This window comes from Neodiprion pinetum, chromosome 2 (genome assembly GCF_021155775.2).
Source record: "Neodiprion pinetum isolate iyNeoPine1 chromosome 2, iyNeoPine1.2, whole genome shotgun sequence".
Classification (NCBI taxonomy): Eukaryota; Metazoa; Arthropoda; class Insecta; order Hymenoptera; family Diprionidae; genus Neodiprion; species Neodiprion pinetum.
This window is the reverse complement of record NC_060233.1, coordinates 39,839,604-39,858,008: the sequence shown is the minus strand read 5'-3', so window position 1 is coordinate 39,858,008 and position 18,405 is coordinate 39,839,604. Positions and strand designations below refer to the sequence as shown.

The following is an 18,405-nucleotide window of genomic DNA, read 5'->3' as shown; positions in this document are numbered from 1 at the left end:
TCCAACGAATATCTGACTTGCCCAAGAATTCTTCATGCCTCCAGTAGACCGCGCGTATAATTCGCCTCGAAAGGTAATCAGCAAATTCATCGGCAGGAAGAAGCCTCACTTTATCGAAAATTATTCATATGCCAATTGGCATACGGACTGTGCTCGAGTTGCACATCGTATAAAAATTGTTATACTCACAGGGATCTCACCTTACGTTGAATTCCACGTACCTTCTAACCCATTACACATATTGCACGAAGTTCCAGTTCCCAGTCATCGATTAACGATGATGAATACAACCGGAGAGATATTTACTGCCTTTCAACATTTTTATGCATATATATATATATATATATATATATATATATACATATACATATATATATACATAATACCTTTATTTATACACATAGGTACAATCCTCCAGAAAATCTTTGCATGTAACATCATATATCGCGATTTTTTATTTTCATCATTATCCTGATAATAATAGTCATTTTATTACCGATACACTTTCGACTAATTTTATTTCATTATACTTATATTTTTAAGCCTGGTATTCGGGCGCTTATTCCGAATCCAGAATGGTTGTAGGATAAATTTGAAACTCCTGTGAAGAACATTATCAGGTGCGCACGTTATTCAGGTCGACAGAGCAGGCAGGGGCTCATAAGCCGTTATCTATTGACCTAAACTAATGTATTACGGTTTAACAGTGACAATATTGTTATACCTCTACACCGTTGCCTCCGACTATCACGATCGCGTAACATCAATTAACAACACATTACAGACGGTAAAAATAATAACCACAACGACGATATAATAAATACACTTTACACATATTTTATATTAATTTATGTACTTACTTATCTTTAGCCTATCGCTAATAACATAATGTTGCTTCCATACATGCCTAGATGTTATTAGTACGAGTAGCTGCGCGCCTACATTCAACGCTGCGATCGATTACCAACGTATTGTAATATATTTTCACTTATTTATACATGTATATTTCTGTTTTCAATCTTACAGTATTTATGTTAATATATGTATATTTCTACTAGCAAATAATTAGCATTATCAACTTTATACACTTTATTTACATACGCCGATTACGGTAACTATTTAATTCTAATGTATGTATACCAGATCTTTATCCAGCATTCGGTGAACAGTATTATTGTTATTATTATTGTTATTATTATTATTATATTTATTACAGTTCACGTAAGAGCTGCGCGTCCTTGACTCGGTAACCATAGCTTAAGCATTGCTCGAATATATTTGTAGAATTAATCGTACGCCGAGCTCTTTCGCATTTCAAAATACCCGCATTACGTACAGTTATATTGATTGTTTGACCAAAACTGTTTCAATCGTCGTACAATGTGAATCGATGTCGGTCAGAGTCTAATTCTGTATAAATAAACTTGCATAACGGTGTTCCGCTGATACATTGACAGGTTGGAAATTTGAAAATGGAGAACTATCGTCCGAGAATCGGAAACATCTGGATGGGGAAAGAGGATGAAAAATTAACTGGCAGCCGATCAATCGTGAAAACATTTTACGCTCCGTTGAATGTACGCAGGCTGTGATTTCCCGACCCGACTCTGAAGCGTACGCGTCACCCCGTGGCGAAGGCGGAAAATTAAAAAATTGAGCATTTTCACCGGAGGCGGCGACGCGAGAAAATTAACAACGAACCGATTTATTTTCAACTCTGTTGCCGATCAGCCGGCATGCCGAGTACGATCCAACTCTGTAAACCGCAACCCCTTAATTTTTAACATGATTTCGGTTTGATTGATGCTGAGTTTGAACAGTGCAAGGGATGCTGGAACCCGAAGCGCGTTCACCGCATGAAACGTAAATTCGACTCGCCTCGTTGAGCGGAGGTTATTTTCACTTGATTATTATTGATACCGCGGTGAAATTTTTTCCACTCGGATTCAGTTCGCCGAAGACCATCGCGCCTCGCGACAAATCGGTGAAAATTACAGAGAGTGATGCGAAAAGAATAAAAAACCATAAACTTGTTATCAAACGTTAAAATAATTTTCGATGAAAAACCTGCCGTACATACGAATCATCGTCAGAAAGTGAAGAGGGTAAATTGACGTTCGGTGATAGAGGAAAGACCCTAAGCCCCCTCCCCTCACCAGGCCCCTTCGAATATGCTTCGTGCCATTTTCATTTTATGCAGGAAACGTTACGTGAAGTGCAAATAAAAGCGATTCTTTTCCGCACGTGCGCGTCATTTGAACGAGGAGGGGCGGTGAAGAGGGACGAAGAAAACTATAAGTCGATCGGAAAGCTGGTTTTATACGAGCACTTGAAGATTTTAAGTGCGAAACCGAGATTTCAGAAGTCAGGCTCAATCTCGACTGCTGTAAACTGCATCTCAGGTATGGTATTTCGGGGTTTGATAGGCGAGAATAATGACGGTGAATTTTTATTGAAAGACCTTAAAGGTGTAACGGGAGGGTGCAGTATATACCGTAAAACGCCGGTTCTCCTAAAACGGATTATCGCTACGATAAACGTTGATTGGAAGGATCAGAGAGGCGAAAGGATAAAGCGACGTAAACGTAAGCCGCGAGTAATTAGGGGCCGCGGATACAATGAGTAAATTGGAAAATTGGAAACCGCTGGTTGTAATTAACACTCGAGGGCCGATTGGATTGCGTTTGACACTTCGCTCCGAGCGTTGGGCTGCACTCTGGCAGGGTCGAAACTTTGACCCGGGCAGTTTTCACCCGCTCGTCGAGTTCGACAATTTTCAGCGCAAACACCGAATATCTCGAGTGTCGACTGTGTCTGGGACGTGAGAAAAATGAAACGTTGGCTCAAAGGTCCAGACGTCTGGGTTCCCGGCCTGTATCCGTCGCCCATACGCTCTGGCGAGTGAAACTGTTTGAAATTCCGCCGAACCTGACGAGAGCAAACCGATGAACCCTCGTGGGAATTATATTTGTTCTTTCACTGCTTCACCGCGCGCATTCCCCGAAGACAGATATCGCTCCACGAGTCTCTCCGCAAGTTTACCCGGCGATAGTTTTCACCGTTCACATACGCCAGCTACTTTCCCGGCACAATATCTCCCGAGGCAATTTCCATTCCAAGCGTATCTTATTCCTTCTGTCTGGAAATCACATTTCAATACGCGCGTGTATGCGTCGCACGGTGACGTCGGGTTTGACCGATTCTTCGGATATTTGTCCGGCTTTTTCACCGTCGTTTTTGATAAACGCCTCGATCAATCCCACGTCCCACCCCGCTGCCACCACCTCGGCAGGCACGCGTCCGCTACGACACATGGAAACAAGGAAGTGACACCTGGCTCCTGGATCAGCGGAACGAGCTTCGATATCCCTCGTTGTTAGGCCGGGGAAGGGATGAGAAAGGGCGGGAGATCGATGGGCCGCGATACGACTTACGATAAGGCTATCAAGCTTGCAGAAAAGGAAACGCGAAATGCGAAACAGGAAAGGGGAGACACTGCGATAGGATCGCATGGATCCATGGAGACAAGGCCGAGACGCTCCACCCCGTTGAATTACGCCACTCGCTCACCGCTGCAACTTTTTTTTTGTTTTTTTTGTTTTTTGTTTTCCGTCATATTCGATCATTCAAACCCGGTGAACTGGTCTTGTACGCTGCTGCAAGCGAAGAACGTACGGTGATCGAACGTTTGGCTTTCGCTACAAAGCATATGCCCAAGATCTGCCGATTCGTTTCCATCGTTTTCACCCTGACTTCTGAGACCTGTATTTTCTTTATATTTCCTCTTCCTTCTTTTAATTCGATGGGCAGTGGAAAGTCACCAATTGTTTGATTGGACTAAGGGAAAAGCCGAGTATGTTTTCCACGGGTTTGTATTGGACGTCCAAAACTCATTGAAAAATATTTGTGCCTGTTCGTCTGAGACTCGGATGGAAAGGGACTTTATTTAGCCGGTTTAAAATTTTACAGATTTGAAAAAAATGACGAGGCCGTTGCGCTTTTTCCGTTTTTCTTTGAATGCTTGAAATAAAATTCGAAGCGATCAGACGCCTTTCACAACGGACAAAATATATCTTATGGCGAATGTTTGTTTTGAAATTGGGAACAGGGAAGAAATTCTGGAGGCGTATTTTTCATTTTCTAGGTTTTTCCCATCCTCCCTAGAGCCTCTTTCCTCCCCGTTTCACACCCCCGCGACGGTGTCAAAGCTCTCAGATTGGATACAGATCTGAGTCTATGACTCGACGGTCGTAAGATAATATTGAGTTCCCCGTCTGCACTTTGCGCTGCACGTCGAAAGGTTCGCATAAAGCCTGATATTCGCCCCGTTGCATCGACGTTCCATATTCCCGCCGATTACCATCCACGCGTTATCCTGTTGAAACGGAGGAGTCCTCAAAGGGATCAGTGCGGGAATTCAAAGCTCAAAAGGGTGTACAGTAAGTATAGATATGTTAGTGATGAGAATGTCGTAGGTATAACAATTCACCGAGTAACTCGAGAAGAGATATTCGCGTCTTAAAATTCCGAGGTGAAACCATCGCTCCGGTTTTACGACCTGGGCATTTTTCATTCCCGTATTATATATATATATATATCATTAGAATTTCATCCCCGTCGTTTTTCACCTTGACTCAAGAAGAATTTTCCAGAGCAGATTATTAAACGCGCACACGTGCTGCGGAAGACCTCGAGTTATGTAGAAACGGCATGCGATGCACTTAATCGAGAAATTCTCGTCCCTCAACTCGGCGTCCTTCGTTTCTTGGATAACAGGGATGCGACATATAGCTACATATTTGCTATTGAAAATCTGCCGAGGAAAAGTGTCGTCGTCGTCGTCTTCGTCACTCGTGAAACGACGAGGTTTATTTCCTCTCGATTTCTTCACGAGAGCGAGAGTCACAAAGAGGGTAACGAAAACAATGAAGCCGTGAAATTGAAAAGCGTCAAATCATTGTTCAATACTGGCACGTTTCAAGGAAGAAGAAATTCAGTGGCGTCAAGGAGTCGGGGGTTCAATCAACTACAACTTTGTCAAATTCGCAACGATATCCATCAAACCTCATGAGTTGGGTACTCAATTTCCGACTCCCACACTTTACAAATTCGGCATTAAACAGCATCCCGATTGAGGGTGGTTGCGGAAATAAAGGTTGCGTAAAAAGTATGGAAACCCCTGGAAATCTCGCGGGGTTCGGCGAAACGAAATTATCAAGGTTAAATCTTAGGTCATTTTTAACAAGGGGTTTAATCGTGACCTTCGAACTTCATATTCAAGGTTATTTTTAGATCAACTTTGATTTCTCAAATAGGAAACACCATTTTCGATACCAGAATCGGCAAGAGCGGGAAGTTTCACGCTTGAATATATATATTAAAATGCAAGGTCAACGTGACCTCTACGGGTCAAATAAAGGTCAAGCTTTTGAAAATTGATCCTAAAGTCAATAGGTGTTCCCATTTGAAAAAACAAATTTGATCCCAAAATGATCAAAACGTAAGGTTCAAGGTCGAGTCAAAGGTCACCGTTGAATCCCTTGTTAAACATGACCTACGAATGAAACTTGGTAATTTTTTTACACCGAACCGCGCGAGCTTTTCAGGGGCTTCCATACTTTTTTCGCACCCTATATACACTTCGGACGGGAATTTAGCACCTCGGGATTCTACCCTCGCGTTATATTCGCTGCCGGTTGACCGAGCAGGGCAATTATTCTTTTCCATTCAAAGTTTCCGCCGTGATTGTCTCCGCGAGGATACGAATGCGAGAACCCCACGATCCGGTTCAAAAGTAAAAATTCAAACGATTTCTCGTGCCGTGGATCACAGGAGTGCCGGATCTTTTGACCGGTCACGTTACACTCTGGCGGTGTAATTACAACGAAGTCGAATGTGAAGGGTACTTTTATATGCCAGGGCGAGAGTTGCGATCCGGTTTTATAGTTGCCAAAATTAGAAAGCCGCTGCGAATGAGGAATCAGTTTAATCGTTCCGTAATTAAGGAAATCCCGTCAATCCAATTAGGCTGAAGTTCCGGCGGGTTTCGCCCAGCGCGATAAAAAGCGAACGACCATTGCTGGGGAAATTGGAAGCGAGAGATTTTCGCACGAAACACCGACATCCTTGATCACGATGAAATTAGGCAATAAATTGAACCTGATTAAGGAATAAATTTCCACCAAGTACCGAGCGCCAAGGTTTGTGGTTTCAGTTGAATTAGACAAATCGCGATTCTCATGGTTTCTTACGACCGTATCGAGACCGCGGTGATCCGATAAAACTCAGCTGAGGTTGGTTTTCCAGAGTTGAAAATAATATTGAATGAAATTTGTTCGGAAGTCGAATCATGGACGGTTTCTTTGCCGCGTTTGAAGGATTATTCGCGGACTAAGGTCACGATCGAAAGCCCGATAAGGCGTGTTCCGGATACTAAGAAAGTTTTACCCCCTTTTCGTAATTTTAACAAACCGCAAAAGAATTTCGAGACAAAGGATAATCTTGGATCTGGGATCTTGCCTGGCTGATGAATTCGTGACAAGTCGCTCGCTTCTGTTAAGTGTCTTCTACGATGGATATTGCATCGTGTCTACGCGTTGCTGCCACGCAAACATCTGGGATCTGAATAACGCGCCTGAGGATCGACGGAAATTTTCATCCCTTTTGATGAAGTCGGTAAAGAAGTTGCCAAAGAAACTTTGTTCGAAACACTCTTCGTCATAAAAAATGACTAAACATTTCATGAATTTGCGAAAGTTTACATTTACCAGTAAATGAAATTGAAAGCCACGAGGAAACTTTTCCTGACCCATGTGAATTACACACTGTGTACGGTATTCAAAGTCTCGTAACTCGAATAAGCAAGCTTTTCAAATATTTTTTCAAAATTCTGATAGTCACTGTTGCGATGTGACAAATTCCATTTCGTACTGTATATTGATAAAGAATTCAACCATAGTTTTTCGGAACAAACTGACTTCTATTATTACTGAAAAACATTTGCGACCTTTGAGTGAAGACATTTTTCGACACGCGGAAAGATTCGTAAGTGACTAAATTTCACAAGAAATAATCTGTGGAAGGGTCGTTTTTATGCTTACCCTCTTTTACGTGAATCTGTCTGCAAGAACGAGGACAAACTGTTTGACGCCTTTTTGCGTAAAATGTTATCGAGTGCGGGAGGAACGGTGGCTTGGCTCTGGTCCAACCCAGACGAGCTTATTCTGGTTGCAAATTGGCTCTTACATGTCGCAATAATTCGGTCTGAATGCCGTGATTGTGCGATATTATCGCTGAGAGGTTGAGTTATACCATAAAATTAATGACTGGCCCCGTGTTTTATGTACGACACACACATATATCGTACATATCTTACATGTGTCGCCGATGTTTCGCAAGCTCGCGAGATCGCGCCCTTGTGTACACCGCGTATCGATTCAACGGCGCTCTTCAGGCTTTCACGTAGGAAAAACCCTCGAGATAAGAACTTTTCACCTAAACTGTCACATCTGTCTTGCGAAACGAGCCTTTGTACTGTTTCGCTGATCGCGTCAAATGCGTTCACAGATACGCAAATTATTTGGAACCATTTCATTTTGACTCAACGGAGTGGAAGGCTTTCGTTTCATCATCGGGACGCTGACCGAGCACCGATTCACTATTCCTGAATTTTTCAATTTACTTTTCACGAGATTTTTCAAACATCAATCATATCGGATCGGTTACCCGAATTTGTAACGGCTAATATAATTCCCTTGTATTCGTGATATTTCGTTGCACGTATACATATCTAGATAGCTTTGTTCCCAGCTCAATGTTAATTCGTGGTACGGTAATTTTTTTTTTTTTTCAACATTCTTTTTTACCTTTCGTTTTTCACAAATCGGAGCGTGGAAACACCGCAGTAAAAGCTTACAATATTCGTTAAAATATACATTACCTCTGTTGCTAAGCGTGCAGCTTTCTCAGTTTTTGTTCGTTTTTCTTCCCAACTTTTGCTTCCTCCGTATTACAACAATTAATTGCAACTAAGGTACAGTCATCATAACACATTGTAGTATTTTCGCTGCGTATATATGTGTAATATTACGTGTATATATATATATATATATATATATATATGTAATTTTTTATAACTCAGTTACCTTTACATCCACGTTGCGGTGAAACAATTTGTTGCCTAGCTTCATTCTAACCTGAAATCAGAAACAAGTTTTTATTTTCTTTTTTTTATATCCAGAAATGTCTATTTTCTCACAACATTGACAAAAACTGATACCATTGACTTTTTTCCTTTAATAACCGCACCTTTTCGTGACCTGGCTACGAAAATTCATGTATGATAGTTTAATCCGGCTATCGTCCAGTTATTAAATTATACGGGGTTAAGAAATATATACATGTACGTATAAAAGGTCGTCGGAAGCTGTTTTACATAATATTCCGGCTATACAAACCGGATCAAGCTTCATATCTCTGCATGACGCACGGTGAACAGGAAGCTTATTTTTTTCAGGCCGTATTTTTTACTGCTATACGTATATATCACATTTATACATAGATATATCCGAATCCGGCTTTCACCAACAAAGTAGAAGAACTCTCCCAATTTCTCGGGACCTGTTATTTGCCCCGTTATATATGCATAAGGAATCAGACCAGCGGGGGTGTCGTTAACGGCGTACCATAAAAGGATATTCGAGATCCGAGATATCACATATTCCCGGCAATTTCAAAGGACTCACGAGTCAGACGAAAAGGTCGGGAAAATTGGTGACCTGATTTTTATTATTACTAATAGTACCAAGTATTATTATCTATTTAATTTTTTTATTTTATTTTTTTTTTATCTCGGACAGGAACACTCCTCGTCTTCCCTTTTCTAAGATCATGCAGGGACAGATCCGACACGCGTACTTCTTTTTACGTTCGAAAGAACCCGGGGTTTCACCCCCCTCCCCTTACCTCTTGCCCATCTCCTCCCTTTCTCGCTCTCTCTCTCTCTCTCCAAATGTCAATGTATTACGACTCATACATGTATGTTCCTTGTAGGATTAGCTCATTAGTTAACTAGGTTTGTAGTACCAGCCTGATAGCATGTGTTCTTCAATAAACATAGATTTAATTTAATTTAAATGTTTCTCACTCTGTTACATGTTTCTGTAACGTTCTATCGAGAGTTCCACATTGTAATGTATTGTTGTCCTTAGGGGGTACCTTGCCCCAGGACATTCTGAATAAACGCTTCTCTCTCTCTCTCTCTCTCTCTCTCTCTCTCTCTCTCTCTCTCTCTCTCTCTCTCTCTCTCTCTCTCTCTTCTATTCTCTCTTTCTCCCTGTGTCTCTCTCCCTCTTTCGTTTGATACCCAGCGACGCGTCGGAGTTAAGCTAACAAACATCGTCTCTTCCCGTGAAGCCCTCATCTCTATTCCCCGGCTCAGAGTTCCCTCAAGGATTCCCGGAGTTGAAAACGAGCTTCAATGAGTCGTATTAGTTATGGTAGACTGAGAATGAAACGGTCTCTCATCGCTAGAGTTCGATTTTAATCCAATCAACCCAAGCTTTCAATATATTCCCGAGTTGAAATTGAGAATCAACGAGGATTCGCGACAGGATCAACAGCGAAAGCTTCTTTTCATACCGCGGCCATAAGTTGCTTTAATTTATCATTCAAGCGTGATAAAATTTATGTAGGGAACGTGTACCTATTTGCCGCGTTGCATTCGATCCTGAATAGCTCAGACTTACCGAAAAGCTAGAAAAGACAAGCCACGCGTTTTAAAAAACCGTTTTCTCGCCGACGCGACGGAGTAACGACGCCGAGCTTTCGGTGCACTCGTCTAGTTATACTCGATTAAATTGTTCCTGGATGACGGGGCGGCAAGACTGCAGGGGCTCGAATGATTTACCGATAACCAGCTTGAACTGCAGCTGCTTTTAATGATAGATAATGAAAGTTCGTTAACTGGAGTCAACCAATTACCGCTACATAAGTTCCCCCCGCAGAGACCGCCGCGTCTTCCGCAGACAACTACCCTTGTTATCTTTCATCATGTTCAATTCGCTGTGTTCGGTTGAAATTTTCACCAATCATTGAAATTTCAAATTAAGCACCGATATCCAATTTTTCCTTTACAATTCCACGATTTTTTGTATTCGGTTTTTGACAAGATTTTCACCGCTTACGAATACGTAATAATTTGATGAAAATCGATAGTATGTATCGATTTTCTGCCAGCGAACTTTCGCAACTACATTTTGACCTCTACGTTTATTTATTGTTTTATTTCTCATTTTGCTTATTTATTTTTTTTTTTGGCAATTACACTTTTATAACGATACGATGTGAGGTGATCTGTCTCGAAGACTGAAAGTGCGCACTTTGCGACAGCATCTGGTTCACGGATAATAAAGATCTCGCAAGCTCACGGACTCGCTATGCTTGTTAGAGAATAGTCGTAATGAAAGTTGGTTTTATTACGCGCCTCGCTGGCAGAACGACTCGGAGATGGCACGACTGTAACGAAGGACGGTGTCTCCCCTGAAATTACCGGGACGTACATCTCCCGGCATATCGGAGATTATCTCCCATCGAAGATCGGACTGCCTGAAATCGAACGAAACGTGCGCGACCTCGGCTCGCGGATGCGGTTGTTTCGAACATGCAAAATCGGAGGCGACGCCGAACACCCACTCACCTTATCACCAGCTGTTTGCCCAACGGATAAATCCACCCCTCGGAGTTTGCCTACCGAATTTAACGAGATAAACACACGCGCCTCAAACATTGTTTGTGCAAAATCGTCTAGTCTTGTATACCTACCAAAGGTACAATTTCGGGGAGCGCGTTCGCCGTGTTTGTCGTTCTCAGGAATTATTAACCCTCACCAAATTCCGTTTAACCTTCTCCTTGCTAGACAACTTGGGATAAGATATACCAGTTTTAAATTTAATTATTCACTAGTCGGATTTCACCCGGCCTATTAAACTTGTTAGATTTTGCAATCGAACCTGTTAGGTTGTGAATAAAGGAGAGGAACATATCTGTTCAGTTGAACGTGTTCGACTGGTTGTCGAAATATGAAGGAACATTGGTGAAATGGAAAGAAGTAAAGTATAATGTCGTAACGATCTTGCGTTGTGGAACAAAATAACGGGTTTCTTTGATCGTAAGGGAATGATCCAACAGGTACAAATAAATTGAGCAAAGATTATGGTTTTATCGGCGATACGTGTTTCTGGATAGAAGTTAGAAACAAGACTGTTTTTATAACAATACTGGTCGATGCATCAACGTTATTCATTTTGTGACATACGCAAGCTCGTATATGTCTTTTATCTATGATGACTACTAGATGAGAAAAGGGGACAAAATGGGTGATTTCACACTTCGTAACAATATAATAGCCTGAGAAATAATAGAGCAGGCTACAACTTGTTCTATTTTTTACTCACCGTGTGGCTGTACACGCTTTCTGCAATTCTCCGATTTTTGCCTCTGCGTACACATAATACGAGGATGAGAGACAGCAAGTTTAATGCTTACGCCAGGCGGTAACGATACTCACGGGTGATTGTCAGGCATTGTGTTAAGCTCTTCACCGAGTTCACAGTGCGCAATAAAAAACCCTCAGCGATGTTGCCTACTTCGCTATTCTCGTTGCGTCAAATAAATCCACGTAAAATTTCAACGCTTCCCCAAAGCCGCTTATCAATTTCAAAATATTCAGAACGCGAATTCACCGCGGCAGAATTTTTCATCATATCTCTATTTAACAGGAATTTTTCAACCAAGGTGAACTAAGATTGAGCAAAAATTGATCTTTCCCTTATTTTCTTTCCACCGAGTCTGAAAATTTGGTCGAAAAATTGTATAAGTACGTGGGTATTATATATATATATATATATATATATATTTTTCCTTCTTTCTGTTTTTATTTATTTATTTTTTTTTTTTGTTGACTTCACTATGTCACAAACACAGTCCGCAATTTACATTTATGTACAAGTTAGAGACTAATTAACGTTCGTGTAATGCCTGGTTACGGACGCGGGTGCAACGTGACTACGCAATTATCTGGATGGTACACGTGAAACTATGTAATTTACATGAAAAAGGTGCGATTGCGTGACTATATAAAATTTAATTACTGCTAATACGTAGTCACGTGTTTCATAGAGGAAGCTACTTTGCCTTGTGATTGTGTTTTACGTTGTCAGAGCTCGAAAAAAAAAACATTCTCGCACAAAACTTGTAGTTTTTTTTTTAAACACACTAACGCCAACGCATAAACTGTTTAAAATACTCCTGCTCCTAATCGGTGAATTAAAATCCCTTCGTGCTTACTCTACGAATCGAATATTACGGAAAAAGTGCGGTAGTTGGACAAAGTTGTCGGTCCGAGTCACGACCACGTGATCGAATTAGTCACTTGTCGGTGGGAGAAAATACATATCTGCTCGGAGTTTATCAGTGGTCAGAGCGTTTAATTTAATTTCGTCCGCCGGGTTTATGATTGAATTTTATCGAGGGTGAGCGGCATTAGTTTCTCCATGACCAAGACGGAACGAGGGTTTCTGGGTGGGTTTTAACGGGTTATTGGCAATGTAAAATCTGGTAAACGATCGCCAACAACATTATCCGAGTTCGATCTAAACGGTGGTAATAAACCGTATACCCGGGCACATCGAGGCGCGATCAAGCGAGCTACTATTCCAGTGGATGCGGTGTATGAAAGAAAAGTGAAAACGACGTACAGGGAGTCAATGCGAAGGCGGAGTTGAAAATAAAAAAATAGCAGGGTGACACTGTCGAATTTTCGAAAATATATTTTGTAACATTCGTCAATAATACAGAAAGTCGAAAAACGGAAAGGTCAAAGTGCAGGAAGCGATTGTATTATAGAATCGTGAAAACTGTGTGTACATATTTGTATACAGCAGAATTCTCACGATTCTATATTCTCGCTTTAAGCTTTCGAAATTATAAAAATGGCATGAAAGAGGAGGAATTCTTTGGACACTGCGAACCTTTTACCTTCTGGTATTTTTCAACGTTGTTACCCCCACCCCTCGCATCTCACTCTCATTTCACAGACGCAGAATTTATACAAGCACCGCGAATAACGCGTAGGGCAAGAAAATGCCAAAATCTGATTTACAACCAATTACGGATAGAAGTATTCGGCGATAACGCGATATCGCGATCCGTTTATCGGGAGACACTGGGCAGATGTCGAAGTGGTTTTATCCGTGGGCGTGTCGGGGGTGGACAGGTGGACGCGTCGCCCACCGTCACAATTAGGTGATACAATTTCCCCCATAATGCCGATATATCGATTGTCCGGTAGTTCGTTTCGCGTCTGCATGGTTCGCCAATTCCACTCGTACTTCCCTCGCCTCGATTCGAACCCGAACCCATTTAATTCCCGTAATATGTGCGGCGTGGAAGCGCGGAGAATCCAATGCGCGTTATACGATCCAAGCTCACAAGCGTCGACACCGCCGCCAATCGGGGTCGCTTTTACGGTCTGGTATTAACGAAGTTTGAGTTCTGGAAACTGGATCCTGAACTCGGGACGAGGGGAGGAGATTGGTCGACGCTTGGGTTCCTAGATCCTGTCGAGACGACAGCTGTAGTTTGTATAAACCGCAGTTCCACTACATCAACCGTTTGCGAGAGACAACGGTAATTGCACTTCATTGTCGGTACAATATCTCTCCAATGGCGGCTGCATTCGTTCAATGAAGTACCCTCGCCGATTTTCCCAAGTTTCGAAACGTGACATTTCTCCTCGAATTCAAGTCGAGACTCAATTTTTCTTCAGTTCAATTTGATTTTAATGCAGGAAAGATTTCAATTTAACTATGTATTAACTACGTACGTTTTCGAATAAAGAATATTTGATTTGAATCAAAAATGTATGATTCAATTTATAAAAACTGGCCCATCCTCCACAGCATCACCGGTTATGATGCTCGAATGCGTGAAAAAAATTCTTCACATCTCCTCTTCTAAACCATACAACTTTTGTAGGACACATTCTCGAATTGAACCATTAGGTCGGCTGAATACGTAATGCGTCTCTTAAACTGGAACATCCTGTATAAATGATATCGCAAATTCTGTAGACAATTCAAGCACGCCGAAAATTTCTCTCTCTGATTGAATTTGGGGTAGAAAATCTGTTGCACAGCACATCGAATCGTAATTATTCACCGAATAGTGGAATGTAAAGTCAACTATTCGATACCGGTTGATTTTAAAGAAAGCATATCGATGTGTACCATCAAATGTCCAACGATTGGCGAGGAATTCCGTCGAGCAGTGTAGATGGAGGATTGAGGGAAAAAATTCGACTTCTATGAGGTGATTAATCGACTCTCGTATTTCTAAGTAAAATACGTGTATATTAAACATACACACCGCTATCGATTTCGAATTATCTTGACCGGCTGGCGAAGAGTCTTCAATCACTCGGTATATTTCACCTCGTGCTTTTAACCCATTAAAAGTTCTGACTTTCCGTATAAGCTGTGTCCCACAGGGCAGGGGATCAACTTTCGAAAACGGTTATACCCCCCTTCGATTTAACGTCGTAAACCCAACCTCGCCAAAGTATCGGCAAAAAATGTTCCCCGGATAATCTATCGGTAGGAGATAAAGCGCCATTAAGGGATCGAAAAGGCGCGGGATAAATTCCCAAGGGTATAAGAAACAACCGGTCATTCCTTTCGGATACAGGCACGTACGTTCCCGCATACTCGACCCGCCTTAATCGGCTGAATTTTTCTCCCTCGCCGGCTGCTTTCGACCTCCCTAGTCGGAGGTACAAGGATTTCGCTGTCGCGTAATTAGGACCTCGAGTCGCTTTTTGACCACCGGCAGTGGTTTGCGGCTTGTGGTTTTTCCTCGGCGTCGACATATTCACGGTCCGTTTCGGCCCGTCGACATATTTCGGCTCTCCTAGCAGACCTGTACCATCTGTATCTACGTATCGCGGTATGTTTGCCGAGCATAAGCGGCCGCGGTGAAGAAGTCGGGCAAGTGGGAACCGGAGGGTAGAAGTAAAAGAAAAAAAAAAGAGGCAAAAACGACTTACGAAAACTAAATAGGCCACGATTCAGAAATCTCTCGGCCTTTGAGGACAGCGGGAACTGACTCCGGGATGAATTTTAAAGCACGCTGTTAGAGCAAAAATATTATACGTGTACGTATTTTATCTGGAGTTTACGTAAAATTTATATTCAGCAGGTAAACTTGATTCTATTTTTGTTTTCCACTGTTGTACGTTTGGTGATTACGTCAAGACACAGTTTGAATACATAAAGAAGAAATGCATCGAAGTATCGATGAAAATGATGCGACGAACTTTTCAAAGATCCCTCGCGAACTCGTTGATACGTGTGAGATCGGCCAGTCGAATTTCGCCCCCTGATTTCCGACACCAAGTCACGAAGCGGAAGTCTACTCATAGTTTGGTAAAAGTGTTTGGTGGAAGTGGGGTCGGCGATATCAAGACTCTTGATTCACACGACTTAAGTTACGTGGCGAAGTGAGAAGAGTAACAAGAACGGACGGTTGTAGCTGAAATCTCCGCCTGGCAATATTCGAGGAGAGTTTTTGCCCTTTCAAAAGATGGTGGGGAAAACTTTTCTGACTCATCGAAAGTTTTTGCGATATCGGGGCTCGTCCTGCAAGCTTTGGAAAAAGGAACTTTCGCTGAACTTTAGCATTCATCGAAGAAGTTTCGGTGTAGGGAAGAAAGCGATTTACAATACTTTGCCAAATGGTATTTTACTACTCCATGTGCCGTATGTATGTATCATTCACACCAATCTCCGAACCTCTGAATTCCTGAGAATGAAATCTATTAACTCGATCAAAAGATTTCGATATTAGCCTGAGAAGCAGTCGCGGAAAGTTCAAAGTACCTGCTTGCGGAGTACCACGATTTATATTCAAGCCCCGGTACGTGTAGAATATACATATGTATATATATAAATATATATATATACACACACACATTCATATACCCCTGGGGTATATTTTTCCGTAAAGAAATGCTCCGTTCCGTGGAAGCGATCAAAAGCGAGTGACTCGACTATCGTAGTTCGTCTCGAATAAGGCGTATTTTTCTGCGGAATCAGCGGTTCCTACTGTCATTCTAACTTCGAAGTTGAGCGCAACTCATCAGACATTTCAGCGTCTTAGACCGTGCGGTGACATTTTCGAAAGTCAAATCGGACAAAAAAATTCACCGAAAATATCGCGGAGTTAAATCACGACTCAGAGGCGTGTCGAGAGTCGCTTGTGAATGAAAAAACCAGAAAGAGAAAAACATACACCAAGCTTCGTCGGTCGTGTTTTGATTTACCGAGGTCCCTGTCACCGCGTGTTCGAGGCTTCGACGCAACACGTTAGGGTCGAAAACCGCAATAAATAAAAGGACGTCGCGTACTATCGGCGCCGCGTTAACACCGCTTGTAAATTTTTGCGAGAAACGCGGTTTTTTTTCCGTCGAAAAATGTACCCGCGTATCGCGGGGATCTTTTCCGTCGGCTATAAATTTTGATTAGTAGAAAGCGTACAGTTTCTCGCCTCTGATGTAACGGATGTGATTTCCCGGTGCAAACTGAGAGCCGCTTTTTGGTCTGAGAAATATCGTTGGTCGGAACCGGGGGATCACGTAAGGCCGCGATAATCGGACCGCGGATCAGTCATTGCCGAAAAGACTGGCGGGCAAAGTATTTATAAATCGAATAAACTCACCTCTCAGCCACGTAGCCACGCACAGCGTTTCCGTCGCACTTATCGCATCTCCGGTTCGTCCGAGAGCTCTTGTGAAATTCTTCTTTTAGCGGTGAAAATTTTCGCCCTTTTCACCCTTTGACAGAGAGGAACGCTGAAAATTCTTGCAAGGGTTGCATATTCTCCGAGATTTTTGGGCTCCCACCAAACGGGCCGAGGATAGTTGCATCGCAACCTCAAAGCATTGTCGTCATTTTTAAACTGCGGAAGGAGAATATCGGGACAGAAACACCGCGCCTGTATCCCAAATGGATTTTTCAAAACAAGAAAAAGCTGCGACAGCGATTGTTCGACGCGAAAAGTGGAACGCATCGCCGGCGGAATGACGGGGCGATCAAACAACGCGAAGTGATATCAGCGGTTGAAGGACGGAAGCTGTATAGGGTGAGATAGGTTGACCACGGTCAGTTTTTACTGCCGGCAATGATACCACGCGGTAAATTGTCAGCCGTAGAAATGCCGCCGTTCGTGGTAAGAAAGAATAAAAGAAGCCGAAAGATGCTCGTCAAGGGGGTGAGAAAATATCCCGGATGTTTCACCCAGGATGAATTAGATGGGAGGATTTCCGCAGGAGAACAACTTGGGACGGTGAATAATTGAATTTCAATTCGATGTGTCTCAGCGAATGGACCGGAAAAGGAAGACAAATCCATTCCTGATCCGGCAGCCAATATGGTGAATCTTTGATCATGTATCGGGAGTCGTTCCGTGCACATTCGTAAAAGTTTAACTTTTGATACAACCCCGGGAAGATTGGTTCAATAGGTTTTAGAGACGTTCGTAAATTCCCGCACTGACGATGAGAGAAATTTTTAGTTCCGGTTACCGCTCATTCCTTAACTATTTTCATTTTTTACCACAATCGAAAAATATAGTTCCAGGTCAAAAATGAAAATTAGTTTTGTAGCTGTTACCGGAAAGTCTAGTATCCGTTACTGTTTTTTCTCATCAGGATCACTGTTGCTATATTTTCTTGTAACCGTTGCGAAAATTTAACGCTTGTGCAACAATAAATTGACGTTAAGGCCTTGTTTAACTAAAAAAGTACGGTAAACCGAACAAGCTGATTTTGCGTTGCAATTACCAAAAAAGGATCGACAATAGCGCAAAATGGTTAGGCGTACCTCGTTTCTCGTAATTCCAACAATACTCAAACAGTTTTTTTAACGATACTTGTTTTACTGAATTTTTGTAGTTATTATAACAAATGAAATTTTTCCGAGTGCGGCTATGTGTAAACTTTGAACTCTATACGCGCTGAGGACACTTTATCCATCTAGATAATTTGTTAATCAGTGTAACGACTAGAGACAGAGGATAGAGACGACTTTGATCACTGTTCAGCGGAGAATAGTTATGCAAGTTCTGTCCAACAGCTAACGAAGCACCGGCACGGTCAAGAATAGGCGAAAAGTTTGCAGTCGTACCTGAGAGAACGAGCAACTCGGCCCCTTTATACTTGGGTAAAATTCTTGACCGTGAACACGATCTTTCCATTAGACTTTTTCCTCCTCTCAGACGCGTATACCCACAGTCTGAGAGCTTGCAGACGTAGTTCATGCGTCTCGCCCGGGGGAAACGGACGGCGATTAATCA

At 42.2% G+C, this 18,405-nt stretch overlaps 1 protein-coding gene across 2 annotated transcripts in view; it reads right to left on the bottom strand.

Moving 5' to 3' along the window:
* Positions 1-7,796: 7,796 nt before the first annotated feature.
* Positions 7,797-18,405, bottom strand: part of AstA-R1 (allatostatin A receptor 1) — a 32,810-nt gene continuing 22,201 nt past the window's right edge. For both annotated transcript variants that reach the window (XM_046614037.1, XM_046614040.1), the window contains exon 5: positions 7,797-8,195. The gene's annotated coding sequence lies outside the window, so the exon portion shown is untranslated. The remainder of the gene's footprint in view (positions 8,196-18,405) is intronic.